At 34.7% G+C, this 18727-nt stretch overlaps 1 long non-coding RNA gene across 2 annotated transcripts; it reads right to left on the reverse strand.

Annotated features, from left to right (window-relative positions):
* Window positions 1-298: 298 nt before the first annotated feature.
* LOC148940842 (uncharacterized) lies at window positions 299-18184 on the reverse strand. 2 transcript variants are annotated; one of them, XR_016143367.1, is made up of 4 exons: window positions 18024-18184; window positions 15148-15350; window positions 9328-10161; window positions 299-432 (listed from the first exon to the last, which is right to left on the reverse strand). It is a non-coding gene; the product is annotated as an uncharacterized LOC148940842 (long non-coding RNA). The 2 variants fall into 2 exon arrangements; XR_016143366.1 differs by lacking the exon at window positions 299-432 and having other exon boundaries at window positions 7982-10161.
* Window positions 18185-18727: the final 543 nt, after the last annotated feature.

Below are 18727 nucleotides of genomic sequence, written 5' to 3' on the forward strand. Positions count from 1 at the left end.
ACAAGACACTGATGTAAGATTAACCGATATGAATAAACAAAACAGTCAACAGGACTCGTTTTAAAAGTTACCATTACGAAGAAATCAGCAAGCAGTGAAGGGAGTATTCCAATATCTTCTTATATTTAACAGCAGGAGGACTTTTCAGTAATACTATTTATCCCTTTTCCTTTTGCTTTACTCAGTGGGCTCCAGAGTCCTTGGCTTGAGTGCCTCATAGTTATTATATATTTTCAGATATCTTTCAGTAGATCTTTCGACCCCAAAGAAGATTAATATCCTGATATAGTCAAATTCTTCTATAGAGTAGTGTGGCGACTCACAAGGTAGGCCACATCCGTCAATGTCATCTAGGATAACAATCGTATTTTCTACTTCAATAAGCGGCGCTTTATATTTCCCAGAAAGCCTCTTTACGTTTTGAAATTCATTCTAAAAAATCATAACTATGAATTAAATGTAACAAGACCCATCTAAACATAAGGAGCAATAGTACCGGGTTGAGTTCCGCTTCTCCGTTCTTTTACCTAAATAATCATTTTAGGTTTTTGTCAAATTGTTTAGATTCTTGTACATTGCAAATTTCGGTGTCAACCTATCTTATTCCCACACTTAAAAGCTTCATCACACTAGCTAAAATTAAAAATGGATTTTAAAAAAGCATGTTAAATGATTAAAATATCAGCCGTATCTAAGTGTCCAGTCCAAAAAAGCTATAAGCTCAATTATACGTCTATTTCCCCAAGTAACCTCAAAGAAGAAGGAGCAAATCGGCCAACAAATAATTGGATAATAATTAATTCATCAAAAGAATTGGCTTTTTATGTTGATTCCAAATATATATAATTAATTAGCATTATCATTATTCATTAAAAGATATGTACTTAATAACATATTATTTATTTTAAAAAAAGGGGGAAAACAAACCCCAAAATTCAAACAAACTCAATGAAAATTACACTATCGTATTCACCAGATTAAATAACCATACAGTATAGGTCTGATTTTACGACAATATGAATTTTTTTTTTTTTGACATAAAAATTATCTTATACACTTTTTTTTTGAGGGTTTCCCCCTTGGATGCGCTTATAAAACCAATAGCTATAGAAAACAGCCCCCCCCCCGCCCATCATTTCCCCAAACACATCCAATCAAAATTTTGAGATATCCATTTTGTTCAGCGTAGTTGCTTTCCAGATGGAAAATATGTTTTTGAGGAGGACACTCCCCCACAGCTCTCAGGGCCAGGGTTTTAAGTTATGCCCTGGGGGCATATAAAGTTTTTAAAGAAGGTGTTGTCGTATAAGCTTCAAAAAAAGCTCATTCGATTGTAAATTAAAAGGGATAGTTCCCTATTTAATATTCGAAAGTGTTTGGTAGGCAACTAGCCCCCCCCCCCACTCCTCTCATTCCCCCAAATACATACAATAAACTTTTGAGATACCCATTTTGTTCAGCGTAGGGGATTCCCAGATATAAAATATATCTTTGAGGAGGACTCTCCTCCACAACCCTCAGGGCAAGGATTATAAGTTATGCCCTGGGGTGTTTTGGGAGGGGGTATTTTTCACAGTGATAGTTTTCTGTGGAGAGGGAAGTTTTAGGGGAGAGCTTTCCAGAACAAATCTACACTTAGGGAATTTGCCAAAATTCCTATACATGATTTTTTAAATATGTTTCCCTTTTACACTCAATTTTACATGTGGAGCTGTTCTGGGTGAATTGTCCAGAGGAAATTATAAACGGGGTGGGAATTGTCTGATGAAGCTTTTTGTGGGGGAGATTTTCCTTGGAAAATCTCCGTTACCTTTTTGAATAGAAATCAAGTACTTCATTCCAATAAAAACAACATTTCAAAATTACAAAACGATTATAACAGTTCGATTATTTGTTTGAAATTTTGCGCCCCTAGATTTTCTTCGGCCGCAGCAAATGCCCCCCCCCCCAAAAAAAAACCTCTCAAGTGGCCTAATGCCAATTTGAAAACAAAATTCTGCACAGCCTAGGCTCAATAAAGCCTTTTTACCCATCTACATTTTTTACCACAGTGCCATAATCTATTTGCATCAAGATTTTTGCAACTTGCAGCATTTGCAAAGTTTGGAAACAGATTTGCAAATTGTTACCGTCTCTAGCAAATAAAAATAAACCAATGCCATCTAGTATTACCAAGCGAAATTATAAAAGTGCATACGTACTCTAACCTGAAATATTAATTCTATATAATTGTGCTCGTACTTTATTTTTGGTTTATATTGCACCGAAGATTTTAATATATTATCCCTCTTCCAACAGAGAATACAATAGGCGAGTCCGAGTTTGAAGTGGCATATACAAACTACCTTTTAGTAATTGCTACTAAGAAAACATCTCTTTTTATCCTTAGATTTAAGTGTTCTTAATTCCCCCTCCCTAAAAACAATAAACTCATTGACAAATAACAATCAATGTGATGTAAACATGTCGCAATACTTGGCAATAATTGCGAATGATTTTAACCGTTGGGAACATTTGCCTTTTATTATGATGAAATAAATAAGAGTTCCAAATAGGGACAGGTCCTTATATTAGACAGCAAAACCAAAATATAAAAAATGGCTCAAAATATTTCAATGACACAGCCCCCTGAAATTGCCGGCAAAAAGAGAGACCTATGGTTTACCAAGTGTTTGGGTAAACAGCAAGGGAGTAGCTACGACTCCCTTATTGGGCAAATACTTGTGTGTTAAGCTTTTGGAGAGGCAAGCCCGCCTAGAGTCTCAGGCAGGTTGACCAAGTTTTAGAATTGACATATGACCATTAAGTGGCCTGGAATCACAGGCAAACAAGCGTCCAGTCCAAAGCCTTGTAGGGCCCTCGTGTTTTGAGTGTCAGGCGAGATTTAGCACCCAGTTCATAAGCTAAGAGAGGTCTGTTGAAAAAAAGCGATTAGATAAAGGTTGACTTACAAGTTGCCTATACTCAGAGCAACTTTCTTCTGGGGGTGGGGGGAGGGGGATTACTGGGAATTTTTTCCATGGAGGGAGGTTTCCCGACGTGATTTGAAAAAAACATAAAAAAATTCAAACGAAAGTATGCTAGAGATGTTTTTCAGGGGATTTGTTCTACAAGAAAACTTAAGGGGGGGGGGGGGGGTACTTCAAGGAAGTTTTCGTGATGGGAAAAATTTTTTAATGGAAGGGGAGCCAGATTTTCTGGCATTATTTGAAAAAATACCAGACAAAAAACAAGTTTTTTCAATAGGAATTGAAAGAAAAAGCCATATTAGAACTTGAAATAAACTTAATTAAGTTTTAAGTAAATTAAAACTTAATTTACGAAAATGTTGCTCCTCCTTTTCAATGCAAAATATTGCGTTTTCGTTCCTCTTTGTTTCTAAGATTGAAAAAAATTAAATTATTTGTCATGAAAACTCTTATAAACTGAAATGGAGAAAGACCCCCTGGAGACATGACCCCCCACAGCCCCTAGGAAGAGGGGTGTAATTTACGAAATTTACCCATGGTTTACGAACTTAAAATAAACATGAATTATTTCGTATATGCGGGTGGGAGGGGGGGGTTGCCACCTCCTCAATTCTTCCGTCTTTACGCTAAAATTTGACTTGGACTGGCATTTTGTCAACATGCCTAATTTCTGAGACTATATTGGCGGTACTGAACAGTCCAAAAAGAATAAAAAGGAACTCTCAACCAGTGAAATAAATACAGACACCTTTACAAACATCTTTACTGATCCATCTTAGATGCAGCGCGACGACTTACAAAAAGAAAAATGACAAAACAAAATACAAAAAAAAAACAGAATGCAAAAATCAGTGGAGGTTTCAGGGCTAAGCAGGGGGGCAGTTGCCCCCCCCAGTTTTCTCGGTACCCTGCCCCCTCCCAAATCAAGAGGCCCAAGCCCACTACTGAAAAAAAAACTGTCAAAACAGACAAGCCAGACATGAAAACCATGGAGTACAGCACAAAAATAAAATATCCTCGGAACGCAAGTCCCCCTCCCCTTGCAAAAAAAATCCACTCATCTCCCCAACCCGCCCATCATAAAAAAAAACAGAAAGAGCACAAAATGACACGCCTTACAACAATTAGAACAACATCACTCAATATAAGCATACCACTAAAGTCTGCATTAACAAGATAAAACAAAAAAACTTACCAATCAATCAATCAATCACTCATTTTATTAATACTAAACTGTATTACAAACTTAGAGAAAAATTATTTAGCCCAAGAAGCTTGGCTGGTTGTGGGCCTTACAACACAATAATAAAATACTAAAACAACCATAAATATTACTCTAAATCAAACAATATATATGAAATAAAGATTAAAGAGAATAAACAATACAATACAGTAAAAAAAAAAAAAAATAACGATATATAAGGGAAAAATACAAAAGGAGAAACACTAGGAAAAGAGAAAACAGGGAAAATAAACGAAGGAGAGAGAAATTACTAAACTGGAAATACACGACGAATAACTGCCTTTGCAGACAGAAATAACGGGACATCCGGTGAGATTGAATTCCAAAATTGAATTGATTTATAAACAGGAGACCTCTGGGCTGCTGTAGATGAACGTTTGGGCAAAATAAATCTACAAGAAGAACTACGTAGAAAAGTAGAGTACCTACCTGAGCCTGTCCGTGAAAAAAATTGCTGTAGAGGCGGTGGAAGTGTACCTAGAAAAGCAGAATGCGCTATATAAAGATTACTTTTACTCACAATGCGATCCAGCGGAGCTATTCCAGTATCATTATAAAGATCAGAGGAAGGGTAAAGCCGAGGGAGAAGAAAAGTAGCCTTCACTGCCCTATTTTGGGCTCTTTGAAGTGAGCAGAGAAGAGATTTATTTGTATTACCCCAGAGAGAGCAGCAATAAGAAAGGTAAGGAAATATAAAAGCATAATAAAGAGAAAGCATAACATCTGGGGGAAGAAATGAGTTAACCCGGTGCAACATTGAAGACTGGCGGAAGATGAGGGAACGGGTGTGAGTTATGAGGCTTAAAAGAGAGAAAACAGTCAAGATACACACCAAGAAATTTCACCATAGCAGCTTGCGGTATAACATCATTCCCATAAGTCAGGATGATTGGCTCCCTTACATCTCTCATACGATAAGGGGTCCTGAAGTGTACAATGGCACTTTTTTGGCTGTTGACAGTCATACCATTTGACCAGCACCAATCTTTTACTTTATCAAGGAGACCTTGAGCTAGGAAATTGGCAGATGATAAGTCTACTGCAGCAATGAAAAATCTACTGTCGTCAGCAAAAAGAATAGGGTGCACAAGAGGATGAAGACCATCAACAAGATCATTAATGTAAATTAAAAACAAAAGTGGTCCAAGCACATAGCCTTGTGGGTCACCCTTCAATATAGGCAAGTAGTGGAAGAATTACCATTAACTGAAACATACTGAGATCTTCCCGACAGACAAGACCTTAACCATTCTAGTGGGACTCCATGTACTCCAAATGAAGATAGTTTAGACAAAAGAACAGAGTTGTCAACCATATCAAAGGCCTTTCAAAAGTTAAGAAATAGACCCGAAACACACAAGCCCTTGTCCAGATTAACACGCACAAACTCTGTTGCATCTGAGAGTGCATACGAGGTAGAGAAAGTGGGACGAAAACCATACTGATGGTTATTTATGAGAGAATTTCCTGCAGTCGTGTTAGTACTAAAAACAAATGAAGAGAGTCTACAATACACTACTCTTTCAACAACCTTAGAGATGACAGGAAGAAGAGAAATGGGTCTATAATTTGAAATTATTTGAAAAAAACTACGTTTTCTATAGAGTTAAAGAGGCTGAGTTACAAGGTCGAGCCTTAAAACGTACAGGGATTAGGAGGCACAGTTGGGGGCTGCCGCCCCCAAACCCCCGCTTTCGCAGCCTTTAAATAAAAAAAAAAGTTTTTTAAACTGAAAGTAAGGAGCGACATTAAATCTTAAAACGAACAGAAATTATTCCGTATATGAAAGGGCTGTGCCCTCCTCAACGCCTCGCTCTTTACGCTAAAGTTTGACTTTCTCACAACTCTTTTTTTTAAACAATAAAAACTTTAGCGTAAATAGCGAGGCGTTGAGGTGGGGACAGCCCAGTTAATATACAGAATAATTTATGTTCGTTTTAATATTTAATGTCGCTCCTTACTTTAAGTTTAAAAAAATTTTTTTTTTTTTAAAGGCTGCGAAAGCAGGGAGTTTGGGGGGCGGCAGCCCCCCAACTGTGCCTCCTAATCCCTGTACGTTTTAAGGTTCGACCTTGTAACTCAGCCTCTTTAACTCTGTAGAAAACGTAGTATTTTTCAAATAATTTCTGCACGTTTTTGTACAGTGTATTGCTGATGATTGCTTGACTAACTTTTAGATGAATGTGTATTATTCTTTTCTTTCTCGACAGGGTGTTTTAAAGGTCGATCTTGTAACTCAGTCTCTTTAACTCTTTAGAAAACGTAATCTTTTTCAAATAATATAAAAAAGAAACTGAGTTTCTTTTTTAAAATTCAAATTCAGCATATAAAAAATTTGCTCTAACGGTGAATCGAACCCGGGTTTTACGCGTGACAGTCAGGAGTCTCAACCGCTCCACTAAACAGACATAATTGTCATTGTTTTTTAGTAAGTGGAATCTTTTTTTGACGCAAGCAAAACTTGATATTTGGTTTTTGGAAAACAGGGAAGGAGTGATCAGATTGAGCTGAAATTTCGAGGATAAAAACCCAGGCCCCAGGAAAGCTTATCCGATCAGACAACGTTAAAGGGGGTTGTGGTGGGAAAAATTAACATGGGCTATTATAGGAAAACGAGGTTTTTCGTAAATGTAAATTCGGGGGATAATTTTTTCGGTCTGAAAATATCAAAAGGCCCTAACAGGTCGAATTCTGCTTCGAATGAGTCCTCATTCACCCGGATCCGTTGCCAACTGTGGCCTGTGGGCGTGGCTAAGAAAAAAAAAGAAATGAATTTTAAGTGGCTATATTTGGTTTTTGGAAAACAGGGAAGGAGTGATCGGATTGAGCTGAAATTTCGAGGATAAGCTCCCGGGCCCTAGGAAAGCTTAACCTCTAAATTTCAGCTCAATCGGACAACGTCAAAGGGGGGCTGTGGTGGGAGGGTCGAAACTTCCGGCCTAGTTTACCCCATGAAGATAAAGTCGGTGGAGGATGAAATTTTGCATGTTTCTTAGTTTGAGCTTGGGCTACAAAATGCGATCACCGCCGTCTCTCTGCGGCCTCTAGGACCTGAAATCGCTTAACATTGAGGTGGGTCGCCTCTTTATAGAGGCACAAGTGTGCCTCCTTGATACAGTCTGAGGGGGGTGAAATTTTGCACGTGTGTTAGTTTGAGCTTGGGCTACAAATGCGATTACCGCTGTCTCTCTGCGACCGCTAGGACCGAAAATTGCTTGCGGGCTCTTATAGGAAAACGAGCCCGCGTTTTCGCGGGCTAGCCCGCTTATAGCGGGTTCTTATAGGAAAACGAGGTTTCTCGAAAATGTAAATTCGGAGGATATTTTTTTTGGTCTGAAAATACCAACAGGCCCTAACAGGTGGAATTTTGCTTCGAATGAGTCCTCAGTCCCCCCGATCAGTTGCCAACTGTGGCCTGTAGGCGTGGATAAGAAAAAAAAAAGAGGTTTTTCGTAATTGTGAATTCGGTGGATAATTTTTTCGGTCTGAAAATATCAAAAGGCCCTAACAGATCAAATTCTGCTTCGAATGAGTCCTCATTCACCCGGATCCGTTGCCAACTGTGGCCTGTAGGCGTGGCTAAGAAAAAAAAAGAAATGAATTTTAAGTGGCTATATTTGTTTTTTTGAAAACAAGGAAGGAGTGGTCGGATTGAGCTTAAATTTAGAGAATAAGCTTCCGGGCCCTAAGAAAACTTAACTTCCAAATGTCAGCCCAATCGGAAAACGTGAAAGGGGGGCTGTGGTGGGAGGGTTCAAACTTCCGACCCGGTTTATCCCATGAAGATAAAGTCGGAGGAGGATGAAATTTTGCACGTTTCTTTGTTTGAGCTTGGGCTACAAAATGCGATCACCGCCGTCTCTCTGCGGCCTCTAGGACCTGAAAGCGCTTAACATTGTGGTGGGTCGCCTCTTTATAGAGGCACAAGTGTGCCTCCTTGATTAGAGATGAATCACCTTTTTTATGTAAAGGTAAAACATTTGCAACTTTAAATAAATGAGGGAAAACACCAGAAGAAAGAGAGAGGTTAGTTATGTGTGAGATGGGGTTAGAAACAAACTGACCAATTTTTTTAAGAACATTATTGCTCAAACCAAAACCATCAACTGAACGGCTACTTGGAAGCTGGGAGATAATACTATAAATCTCAATATCACTGCATGGGGAAAGGAAAAATTACTTTTCTGCTATGGAAAAACTACTTACTCTATTCTTGGGTTGAATGGGAACTGAAGGTAGAGTGGTGAAATACAAATTGAAGGCGTTTGCTGAAGAATTTTTATCCACAATAGATCCATCAGCATTCCTGTAATGACATGGGGGGGACTGTTTGAGTTTTTTGCGAGAAATAGCTTCATTAACTACATTCCAAACCTTTCGCAAGTTCCCCTTACACTCATCAATTCGACGCGAAAAATAGAGCTTTTTGGCTGCACGTACTGAAGTCGTAAGTACATTTTTGTAATGTTTATACTTCAAAAGATCATCCTGTGTTTTACTTTTACATGCAACCTTGAACAGAGACGCCTTCATATGTGTAGCATTAATCAGACCTATGGACATCCATGGGCATTTGGGTGTAGAATTCCTTGGTCTCTTCCTAAGAGGAAAATGCTTATCCAATAGAGCTCCCATACGACACACAAATAAACTTGTTGCACATTCAACATCATTAGCTTCAAGAACACTAGACCAATCATTACTCTGAAGACTGAGAATTAAATTAGAAATTTCTTTATCTGTAAAAGTTCTAAAATAAGATTCACCTTGCTTATTCACTGCAATCTCAGTATTAGGTACAAAAAGTGATAGATAAATAGGGAAGTGATCAGACAGATCAGTGAAAACAAGACAAGAAGTAAACTTCAATTTTGGAGAATGAGAAATGAAAATATTATCTATCAAAGTGGCAGAATTTCTTGTAGGATCAACACGAGAAGGAGAAAAATTGAAGGAAGTAGCCCAGAAGAAGAAAGCACATCAAACAGATGGTCACATTCATCACTTGATCCAACATTTAATATATTACAATTAAAATCTCCCAAACCACAAATACGTTTTTTAGAGAAAGTCCCTGCACCAGAAAGCTGATCAAGCAAATCACAGAACAGTTACCCAAAGAGAAGTTCAAGAATCGTTGAGACTATTCAATCGTTCTGGATATTCAACGTGAGCTATAAAACCAAAGAAACTCATCCCCCAAGACACGAGACAGCTTTATGTGATAATGTGTCGGGAGATATCCACTTACTAGATCAGTTACTATGAAGATATTCACTCACATCCATCTTTCTCTGTAATAGATTTTTGCTATCAGCAGCACAAATAAAACTGACCCAGACACAGCTGCCATCAAATTCTACCTGGCGTCAGCAAAGCTGCCTCCTCTTTGAACATGCAACTATAAGTGCTCCATGATACAATTTCCATCACTCAAAAAAGACAACAGCTTCCATTACTGACTAAATCCATCATTCTTATTCACGGATTTAAAAAGCACTTAAATATCATTGGTTTCCTTGCAATATAAATACACTTACTCCTTCGATCAAAGTTCAAGATTATCTGGTATAGTCTGAATTTATTTTCCATATCATTTTTCGAACTTGACATGAACACTTTTAACGTCTTCCAATGATGCAAAAGGGCTAATTCTTAAAGACTGGTTCTATATTTTGATGAATCTTTTTAGCTGTATATACTTGGAAATGGCTGTACGACTTCACTTGCTCAATTCCTTTGTCTGCAACAAATGTCCTTACCATTCGTCATTTCAGAGTTATTGATTGCAGATCAGATTCTGGTTCCAGAGGCACTTGGGGTCTTGGTACTTGCTACTTGGGGGTCATTTTAGTTTCTATTTGGTTTGCAACTACTGTACCTCAAAATTTAACATCAAATTAGCCTTTCCATAATATTTCCATGACCGTCCATTGTAAATAACGACCCCTGTAAAAAAAGAGAGATTATACATACTATGCTCTTTACTGTGGAAATGGGACTGTGTTAATTACGATATACTATGTCAGAAATTAGATTCCAAACATCACCTAATGTGAAAAAAAACACATCATTTTTAGAAAACCCAAAGTTATTTGTCATGTAAAGAGTATGAAGGCAAGACTGTGAGTTTTCTGACCCTTAAAGTGTTGACTTCTAACTTGTTATTGTAGCTCTGAAGAAGAGATGTAAACATAATAAAATATTAACAATAATGAGATTACAAGATTAAATAACGATAATTTGATATTGAAAACAAAACAATGATTAATAATTAGTTCACAGTACCACGATCAAAATAATAATAAAGACTAAACTTTTAAAGTTATTTTTCAATTGATTTGGCTTTTTTTGCTTATATTCGAGTCGGGAGGAAGGCGCTCAAATTATAATCTCCCTTGGTGCCACCAACTTGATGAACGGCTATGTATGAGCACCCCTCCCTCCCCCCCCCCCAAAAAAAAAACGAAAAAATCCTCTTCTCCTTCTTTCCGATTCAAAACGTGTCAAAAAGGGTGATCGCTTGACGTATAGAACTCGTACATCGTTTTATCGTTCCATGGATTTCGCTGTTCGTTAAAAACTGAAACATTACAATCGTAGCACCGAAGGCCGCAGTTTTATCTACAATTTGCCGATTCAGACAACAGCCCCCCCCCCTCAAGATTTTGGTGATTAATAATCCTAACCGTAGCTTAGAAATTCAGATTTCTATATTTCGAATTGTTTTTTCAAATGAACTTGTATTTTATTTTTTATTCTTTCAATGCAATGTATAAAATAAGATGGAATAAAAAGTAAATGATATTGATTTAAACTAAAAGAGTAACGCATATGTCTTCCAGCTCAACTATAAAAATGAAACAGATTTTTATCAAAAAATTTCCCAAACCCTCTTCTTACTGATATTCTGTTTTTGTACTTTAAACTTGGAAATTTGACCAGCTGCGAAAATCAGATCATTATCATAAGGTTCTTTTTCTCGCTAGGAAAACAACAAATCTGTATCTTTCACCGTCACAGTAAAATTATTCATTTTTGCACTTCAGCTCTTTCAATTTGTTTCTAAGGTAAAATGTGGCAAAGGAATTTTCACAATTTCTACTAGTGCCATCTGTATAATCTGGATGTTCGTCTATTAGACACTTATACCTCTTTCAAGTATAATAGAATTTAGTTCTCGTAGTCTCTCAAAAAATTACATAATAATTCATTTAATTATTCAGTAAATGTATCTTACAAATTGTGCTGAGGAAATGGGATTTATGTATCTTTTGAAATTTCAAGACACAAAAATTCAGAGCCTTGTCTTATACCATTGAATTTCATTCACAATGCTAATTGCGAATTCAACGTAGAAACTGGAACTGAATAATAATCTCACAGATTTTAGTACTTTTTTAGAACATACTCTATTTCCATTAATTAAAACATAAATTAAAAGCATTTTAACAGGCGGAAAATTTCATTAAGACAGTGAAAGAATATAGACAAAATATGAATTTTCGGCTTCACATCCTGAATATTCCAGCTTAACGACTGGAAAAAAAAATCTTAAAAAAAAGGAGAAAAAACTAGAAACCAGTCTAGTAAAAAAAATAGACTGAACAATCAAAATATCAAATACTTCAAAACAAAAACTTTTCTCCACCAACACCACCCCCACCCCCAAAACCACCGTAGTACTATTCTTGCCTGAAAACTGCGATTTTTTTGTAAATTTGAACATGTTCTTTTCTGGTGAAAGAATCCTCCTGTTCCTTTCAGGGGCAGTCATGTCTTCAAAACTACTTGGATCAAGGAGAACTCTTATCACAAACATAGTACAATGTCTCTCTGTCTCCTCTGACCAATATCTACTTTTCAATATTAAAAGAATGGATACAGGGATGAATCCAAAGATGGGGAAAAGCCAGAATCTGTTGTTCAAAGGACCAAGAAGAATTTCAAAAAATGTCATATGCTCCTGCATAAACTCCTCTAGTACATCATACTATTCTAGCTTTGCAGATGCATAAGAGGCCTAAGTGATGTACAACATCAAAACCAAGGTGAAATTGAATTTATTATGTTCAAAATAATTAGAGGGTGTGTGTTGTTCATTTAAAAATTGGATGAAACCATCTAATGTATTATATTCTGAGAACTTCTTTAAAATAAAGGAGTTAAAACTTATCTATGAAAATTGAAACACATAGCTATGCTATAGCCTAAATAAGGGCTTGACCTGGTTTCAGCCTCATAACCCTATTCCTTCATGGTTTGAAAGATTCTTGGGAATAGATTTATAATGTAAGTCAAACTTGAATTCAATGTTTCTTATTTTTGCAACTTCAAAAAGGCTCTTCACATGCTCTACAAACCTAAAGCCTTAGAAGTAGAAAAGGAGCAGAAAAGGAAAAGATGCCATCATTTGGACTTGACAACAGGCATTTGTTCATAAAAAATCACACATTACAATCTATTGATTCCTAAAGGCGACCAAAGGCGATTAAAAGGAAAGCTATATCTTCTTAAGCTATTTCGTCCACTTTTTGCTTTTCTTAAGCTTTTTTTTTTACTTTTATTTTTACTTACTTCTCTTATTTTATTTATTTTACTTTTTTTTATTTAATTTTCCTTACGTTTTGTCTTTTTGGCAGATATTCACTATCATTTATTAATTCAATTATGTGCCAGCTACTACCACAACCTGCATACAGAGGTCATTTTTTATTTTTATTTTTTAAACTGAATTAACGATTTCCCCTATTTTCTAAGACACATAAAGTTGTGTGATTTAAGTTTGACTGTACTGACTGTGTTTTACAATCAACTGTACAAGAGTTTAACATAAACGGTATGGTGTTGGCGCTTTACTGAAAACTATATGTGTCTAGAACAGTCTCGGAAAAGAACTGATAAAATTAAACTGAGCATTTGATTTATGTTGAAATTAATTGCTGAAAGCTCATCAGTTCATCCTGTAGTATGTTTGCTTGCAATGATTGTTTATTTAATTTCTGTTCGTTTTGGGTTTCATTTTACTAGTTTAAATACTGAAAGTCAGACGAAGAAATTTTTTTATCTAACAGAATTCAAATATGCAAGATAAGAGCAATTGGTTGTTAATATTGCCAAAATTGTTAATAATCCTCAACATCTTAATCAAATCATATTATTTTTCCTTTTAATTTTTTTCCCCTTTTTTCCGTCAAACCAGGACAATCACCATCCTAAACTTCATTTTTAATATAAACGTAACTTAATGTAAATATAATATAAAATATTATTCAAACATATTCATGTAAAATAAACTTCTTTTAATATAAAACAAAAATAAGCTTTATTTTTAAAGTTAAGTATAGTAAAAAGTTTGTTATAAAAGTAGTCAATTTTTTCGGTTTATTTGGAGCTAATCTATCTCTTATCTTTTATAGTGGTGACTGGTGGAAATTTCTAAGGCAAATTGAGAAGTGGTAGCCATCCTTCCTAGTCAAATGTCCTCTTGAAAAAAGTCAACTTTATATAAGATAACTATAAAAGTGGACCTGATACTATTTTGGCCAACAAAATTTAAATTTGTTTTCCATTGATAATTATGTGTTAAAAACAATTCTCATTGCAGTTTTGTGCTAATTTTTATTATATCATTGTAATTTTTTCATCGCCTTTATTCACCCAGTAATCATTTTCTAAAGTTTTATTTGCAAAATTTTTAAATGAAGGCTCAGCTTTTTTAAAGAAACGCTCAGCTTTTGAAATTTTTTTTGAAATGGAATGGAAGTTCTGAGGGGCTCAACTGAGTATTCAAACAATCCAGCTCATAAATGAGCTGGATTGTTCAATCCAGCGCATCTGAGTTACCCAGTAATCAAGGATGGCTACCACTTCTCAATTTACCTTAGAACTTTCCAAAAGTCACCACTATAAAAGATAAGAGATAGATTAGCTCCAAATCAGCCAACAAAAATTGACTTACTTACTTTATTTGCAAAATTCGCCAGTTTTTGACCTTAAACAGAATAAAGCATAATTTTCTTGCATTTTTCCTAATGCAAATTGTTGAGGAAAAAAGAAAACTTTTTTTCATTTTTTTAACACCGAAATCTGTGCTTACTGCTTGCATCTTTTTATTCTGTCTGAAATTCCGAAAAAAAAACAACTAATAAATAAAATCTACAGAAGAAATGAGGCTGCATGAATAAATTCGATTACATTTCTGAATTTGGCATAAAAGGTTACATTGGAGATACACTTTTCTAAACAATTGAGTGTCTTTCGTCCAAAACATACAAACTTTGTAAAATACAAACTTCAAAAATTAAAGCGCATAAACTGTGGATAATAATTTTTTTTTAAATCATTCTTCAAATCAGGAAAGATATTAAAATAAGAAAACAAATTGCTGAAGAGATCATTATTGACCAATGAAGTCAAATTCAAAGCCATGGAAATGTACATAATATGGTTTCATTTAAAATGGCTAATACAGAAAGAAACGTAAGGTAATGAACGAAAACAAAGGCTGGCGCCCCTGTAACAAGGAAATCAAAAGAGCAATTGCAAACATTTGATAAATCTGTTTAAAGCAAACAATATCGTTGGTGGCTGAACAAAACAAAACAAAAATTTGCCGGGCTTTCATTTTGAACATATTTAGATCTGCCAAGATGTACGATTCCACGGGTATCTTGCAATTGAGCTACATTTTTTTTCTTTTTTTTTGGGGGGGGGGGGGAATTAAATATTCTTGAAGCTAAATAAACTCATAATTAGAAGATAAATAGACTCATAATTAGAAGAGAAATAAACTCAATAATCAGACTGATCTTAATCATTTAAGCTTTTTGTTGATAAATTCGTCTTTCAGATTTTATTCTTTATTTAAACAATTTTTTTTATATTGTTATACAGATTGAATAAAGTTAGCATTATAAATTCGAAGATACTTACATTTAACAAAGCCAATATCTTCTTGTATTTGCCATTTAGTGTCTTCAGATCTGATAAGACCAAATCCACAAGAATTACCAGCAAAAGATGGTCCTACGATTGGATGAGCCCCAACACGAGCCAACTTCAGATCTCTCTTCAATTTAGTCAGACCGAAGTGCCGAAACAAAATTTTCGCGAAGAGCCTTCAACTCGACTTTTAACTAGAAGCATAAATAATAATTAGCTAGTAGATAGTTTCGAATCTAAAATTTTTTGAGGAAATTTTTTTTCTAAGAAATATCCTTATAAGTAAAATGTATCCAGAGTGATTAATTAACCTGGCTTTTTCAAAGAGAAGGAAAACGTTTCAAGAGGTTTCTAATGAAGTCTTGGAAACAACTCAGAAAAAGGATGTTTTTTGTTCTTTACCATATGCACCCGGACTTCACTTAGTAGACAAATAACACATTCTTAGCATTATCATGATATCAACAAACGTCAAATCTAATGTTCTTCCAAAATTTTGTGAGTACTTGTTGGGCATTGTGTTACATTTATTACGGACCGCCTTTCTATCCGTCAGTTTTTCTAAAAAACAACACAAAATTTTTATTTTTTACTGAGAACTGACATACCCTTTTTTATTTTTTTTACTGAGAATTGACTTACCTTTTTTGGTCTATGTTTTTCATGCTCGCAGGCCAACCCCATTATTCTTGATTCTCAAAAGCCCCCCCGTTTCATAACCAAATTGGTTCTAAACCCATATTGAATTTATTAAAAGTATCAAGTATATTAATCAAAAAATAAAGGTAAAATTCTAGTTTAGCTACTTTTTACTCTCTTGAAAAGGGGTTCGGCTTGGAAAATGAACCTTTCAGTAATGAATCCAGCACCAAAAACATAATCTGGGAATGTATTGCCAAGCTTCTATGTTAACCTTCTTTGGATTTATAAGTTTAAGTCTCAGAAATTTCAATGCTGACAGGTCTATTACTTTTGAAATTTTGACTAAACAATATTTTACCTTAATTATCAGTTTCTTTTTTTCTAGTTTTAGTTCTTAAAATACAATTCCTATTATTTGAGTAGAATTTTAAGGCATATCAATGGATAAATTTAGGAAATGTATTTAATTTTTGAAAACTCATAAATTGGGATTGAGTAAAGTTGTGAAGTTGAAAACATTTTTCTTGTACTTAATTTAAGCAGAAGATCTATTTTGCAAGGTTTCACTTTTATAACATAAAATTTTATATATGTCATCAAAGGTTAGGGCCCTCTATAGGGAGGCACCTTCCCAGGACATACTTTATCCTATAGACCCATCCCTGAAAGTTTCATATTCTTACCCTAACCCCTTTCCAAGATAGAAAGAAGTAGCTAAAATAGAATTTTACCAAAATAAATTCCAAAACATAAATAAAATTATTTTAAAAGTAAAGAATAAGCATAAAAAGTATAGCAAGTAATTAGAAATATAACTAAGTTTACTTATATTATCAGTAAGCTTATCCTTTAAAACACACATTCAAAATATATGCTTAAAGATTCCAAGGTATGTTGGCTTAATGCAAAGGTTGAAGCATTATTTGCCCTACTCGGCTTTACGAAGCAATTATTTTGCTCTGATTCAGTTTAATATTAATTATTTTCCTCCAGCATAATCATCTACATTTAAAAGCCATATTCAAACAATATAGATTTTACAAAATAAAGCTCTAAGAATTCTGAAACTTTTACTCCGTCACCTTTTGCACTTCCAAATAAGTCTTCTACAGCATCTTTATATACTTATCTAGATATACTTCCAGTCCCTCAACTATTTACTTTTGGAGCAATTATTTCCAAATTCAATAATTAGATTATGAAATTACCGCCACATTACCTCAATCAAAGTTTGTTCAATCAAAGTTTTCAATGAAGATTTACACCATTATAATACTCGACAAAAAAAGAGTATCTACATTGACAAGTATAGTACTGAGAGATCTAAATTCACTCCGTTTGTGTCAATAGCCCAGTGCTGGGATGCTCACAAGGATCTTATTGATAAATTTTCTTCTGTCCATTTAACAAAAATGAATCTCAAATTTCACTTAGTTCAGTTTTATTTTTAATTAAGCATCTTTTTAATAAGACAGTTTTTTGTTTGGTTTATTGCTCTGGGTGAATATGGGCCACTCGGCTATCTTCTAGTATTAATTTATATTTAATAGTATTGACATTTTTTTAATATTTATTTATAGATCCTGGGCTAGCTGCTACTTTCATATTATTGTTGTGTTTTTGTATCTTTCTCTAGGACTAGTTGTTCGAGCCTGTCTCCCCATGGGCCTTTGTCAATTATATACAGGTATATGTTAATAATAAAATGATCGAACTTTAAATCTTATTGTCGAGCCTTCGTTTTTTGGGCAATTGTGTAATGAAGTTGAATATTACTTAGAACATAACTGTATTTTTTTATCAACTTTCAAGACAGAGATAGAACAAATAGTTCCTGGGCCGCAATATTTTGTACAAGTAAACTCTCTACATTAGATTTTTACACATTACTAAATTAAGTCTTTGAGCAATGAATCACCAACAATCACTGAACCACCTGAATTCGCTAGAGTCATTTGGAATAACTGAGAAAAACAGTTTTCTTTTAGTTTACATGATTGTATTAAAATTTCCCACAAGAACAAATCAGGTTATACAAGGGTTCAACATCATAAAATTGGTCATTGAACTCCTAAGTTAGAATGCATTACAAAACTAGTTTACACCTTTTTTCTTACAAACTAACTAGTAGACATTTTTTTTTTTTTTTGTGAGATTGTGAGAATGGAAAATGTTTCCAGTGATTTTTGAGAAGCCAGGTTTGAAAAAAATTATTATATCCTTACATTAAAGCACTTGCCACATGCTAAACTTCCTCCCCCTCCACTTTCTAAAAATCCTGAATCGGCATCTGATTTTCCCCAATTATTGTTGTTACTCTCGCCCCATCTATTTGACTCTTTTGCACAATTGCCATTCCATTCATCTCTTTCTGCTGGATTCCAGCCATTATCTGAAAAAAGAATTCAAATTTAGCAAATAATTAGGATTAAAACCATAGAGAATGCAAATTAAATTTTGTTTTTACAAAACTTCTTTACTTACTGGTGAAAAATAAAAGAAGTTTCCCTGTTAAAAGGACACTTTGTGGAATCAAGGCATGAGTCCATTTCATGCCCATTTTTGCACTTGAATGGGCACATTTTTTGTGAAGCTGTAACAGCAGTTCATAATTACATGATGTTTTTTTGGAATCTTGAAAAAGAGCCCGAAGCCCTCAGAACACGTTTAATAGCATTAAAATATTTTTTTTTTACAGCGATTCTAGTTTTTTTTTTCGCATCGTATCAGTTTTCTCACTTCCCTATAAAAAAAAGCTCCGATAATTGTTTGTTTTTCTTGAACTGAATTATTATTCCGATGTAAAAAGACGAAATGAGTGCGAAAATGGAATAAAAAAATTATAATCATTAATATGATATTTTTACGCTTCTCGTCGTCTTGACCCCCATTTTTTTCTTACCTGGCCATCTTTCGCTGGCTAAATTGT

The sequence above is a fragment of the Artemia sp. Qi Xiang Cuo genome, chromosome 19 (assembly GCF_049724085.1).
Source record: "Artemia sp. Qi Xiang Cuo chromosome 19, ASM4972408v1, whole genome shotgun sequence".
Lineage (NCBI taxonomy): Eukaryota > Metazoa > Arthropoda > Branchiopoda > Anostraca > Artemiidae > Artemia > Artemia sp. Qi Xiang Cuo.